This window comes from Lasioglossum baleicum, unplaced genomic scaffold, assembly GCF_051020765.1.
Source record: "Lasioglossum baleicum unplaced genomic scaffold, iyLasBale1 scaffold0046, whole genome shotgun sequence".
In the NCBI taxonomy this organism is placed as follows: Eukaryota; Metazoa; Arthropoda; class Insecta; order Hymenoptera; family Halictidae; genus Lasioglossum; species Lasioglossum baleicum.
The window spans coordinates 388,104-391,017 of NW_027469106.1; positions in this window are offsets into that span (position 1 = coordinate 388,104).

Genomic DNA, 2,914 nt, shown 5'->3' on the forward strand with positions numbered 1-2,914 from the left:
TCCGGGAACTATCCCGACGCATTCGGTAACCATCCCGACCTTTCTAATTCCGGGTACCATCCCGACGCATTCGGTAACCATCCCGACCTTTCTAATTCCGGTAACCATCCCGACGCATTCGGTAACCATCCCGACCTTTCTAATTCCGGTAACCATCCCGACGCATTCGGTAACCATCCCGACCTTTTCAATTCCGGTAACCATCCCGACGTATTCGGTAACCATCCCGACAATTTTAATCCAGAGTCCAAAGAAGACTCCCGCGAATTCAAACCTATGAAGGTTTATTCTACAAGCTCCGGTATCAAGTCCGATTGTTTCTATTCCGAGTCTAGGTTGAAAGGAAATGTCCCCGCCTTTGATTCTCTAAAGACGACAGAACGTCTACATAAAATAAAGCATAAAACTCTACCTCGTATAGACCGAGCATACGAGTCGATCATAAAAGATCATCCCGCGATAATTTCTAAATCAGAGTCAAAGAGAGTCTATATTTCATTTCAAAAACCTACCTCTGATTTTTCGCCGGGACATGATCTCTTCCAGTCTCAACGGTCAAGTATCCGTGCACCGCAAAGCGATTTCCATCCATCTAGGAATTATACGTCTGTAAAATACGCGTCAGCAAAAAGGAGAAACAAATTTCGTATTATACTATACCTTTGCAATAACCCGCGAACAATGATTGTAGCGTCTCCTGCGATTTGCGATAAGAAACCCTCCCAGGAGATTTCATTACAGTCCTCCGCTGACGCGAAATTAGAATCCGCGATAATCACGCGTCCGGTCAACACCGATAAGCGAGCGAAATCCGAAACCCAGCGTCGACAGAATCTCCTTCCACCGCCGGAAGATACAGAACAAACGACAGCAGCACTTCGAAGAAGTTCCTACAGCCAGAATCCCAGCCTGTTCCCAGCCGCCTACCACATCGTGTCCAGTATCCACAAACACAATCAACATGTGCGGACACTTACAACCGGCGAGACCATCGGCGAACAAAGCCGGAGACTTCATCTACAGATACCAGGGAATATTCTGCTACAATGGCAGACACAGAATCTCCCTAAATGGCAGAGAACTATGCCTTGCCTGCAGCCTCACTGCGGTAGTCAGGAGGGTCATCGTATACACGCACGTTCTTACAAGGAAAAGGAAGAACGCATGCGACGCGTGTACAAAACCCATATTGAGGGAAACCCCAATATTGGAATGCATCCACTGCAGTTTCCTCCTCGCACTGGATCGGGCAGCAATAGACACTGCCAGAATAAGAAGAGAAAGAGGCGAAATTCTCACGGACGACGAAGAAGAGGACGAAAACTCAAGCACCTCTTCCTCGGACGAAGACACCAATACTCAAGCAAATTAGAGATGCAGAGTGTTTGTGCCAAAGCCGTAATCTCGTCACCTGAGACAAAAGTGACAGTGACACCAGTGATTCCCCACCCACCCAAAACCCAATTATGCAAAATGAACAAAGCGAAATAAATTGCACAAAACCAGCCCCAGCCCCACGTGCCGACACCGACAACATTTCAGTGCGACCAGTGTTTCGTACAAATATAGGAAATACTCGCCGAGAACTGTGCTCCCTGCGCGGAGTACCCCCGGACGATGCGTCGCATGAATGAGGTGATCGAGTGTTGAGCGAGAAATTTCTTCCTTTGTAAGAAATTTCTTTTCCGCGTTGGGAGGTGTTACGTCGTCCGATGTACGACGTTGGCCTTGTACACACACTATGTATACAAGGTCTGATCTGCATAAGATCCATACACCGTCCCCTAGACATAAGAACATAATATTAAGATCTCATTATTCTATTGTTCTAATCCTTATCTCCGTCTCTACCCATCACCATAACTTCTCCTTGATCAACACCTTACCTCAGTTTCAACCCATCACCACGACACATAATGCAATAAAGTATTGCATCACTCTGGAAGCATCTAGAAGCTTCTAGAAACGTCGAGAAGTCCAAAGACTGCTGCATCAGCAGTCCCACGCTCGTAGAGGGCAATAGGACAGCCACGAGACTGCAGCGTCAGCAGAAATGCACGTGCAGTCCCCGGGAGCGAAGACGCTGCTGCGTCAGCGGTTCTCCCACTCCGACGACTGAAGAACAAAGAGACTGCAGCGTCAGCTATCCCCACTCCGAACGAAGGAGGCAAGGCAGAGCGGACGCTTGCATCAGTCCGCCTCCATCTCGCGACTCGAGCAGTCCGCCTCCGACCGGCGACTCGAGCAGTCGTGCCAACCTGGCCTCAGCTGCCAGTCCGGCTTCTTCCGACTTCAAGAGCAGACGTGTTCAGTCTAGCTCCGCGAAAGTGAAGTGTGTCGATCCTTCACTCCTAATTCCAATTCCAATTCCAACTCTAACTCAACTCAACTCAAGTCCTAATTCTCATAACATATTACAATATCCATTATTCATTAATCCAATTACTACTCCTATTATAATACTACTCACATATTGTATACCAGTGTACTTACCAGTTCTTATTTAATATATCGTTGTTATACCAGTGCTTCGATTTTGTTATTCTTGTGTTAGTTCAACACCATCTTCCAATTCAGTTCTTGCATAGAATATATTAAACTCGTGACATATCCGGACTTGGTCTAAAGTGCGCAGTGGAAACGCTGAGCCGCCAATAAGGAATTTGAAGCGAGTCATAGAGAAGTTCTCGTGCCACGTCTAGAATTGGTCTAAAGTGCGCAGTGGAAACGCTGAGCCGCCACTATAGACGTGAAGCGAGTTAACTACCAAAAAGGTTAATAACAAGTGGAAGTTCATTTTCATTATATTATTAATATTCCATCATTACTATTCCTTACCCATGCGACGCCCACGTCGAGCGGGACGCAAGTATCAACTTGCTAAATTGAGACGCGCGTTAAGAAATAAAGCGGT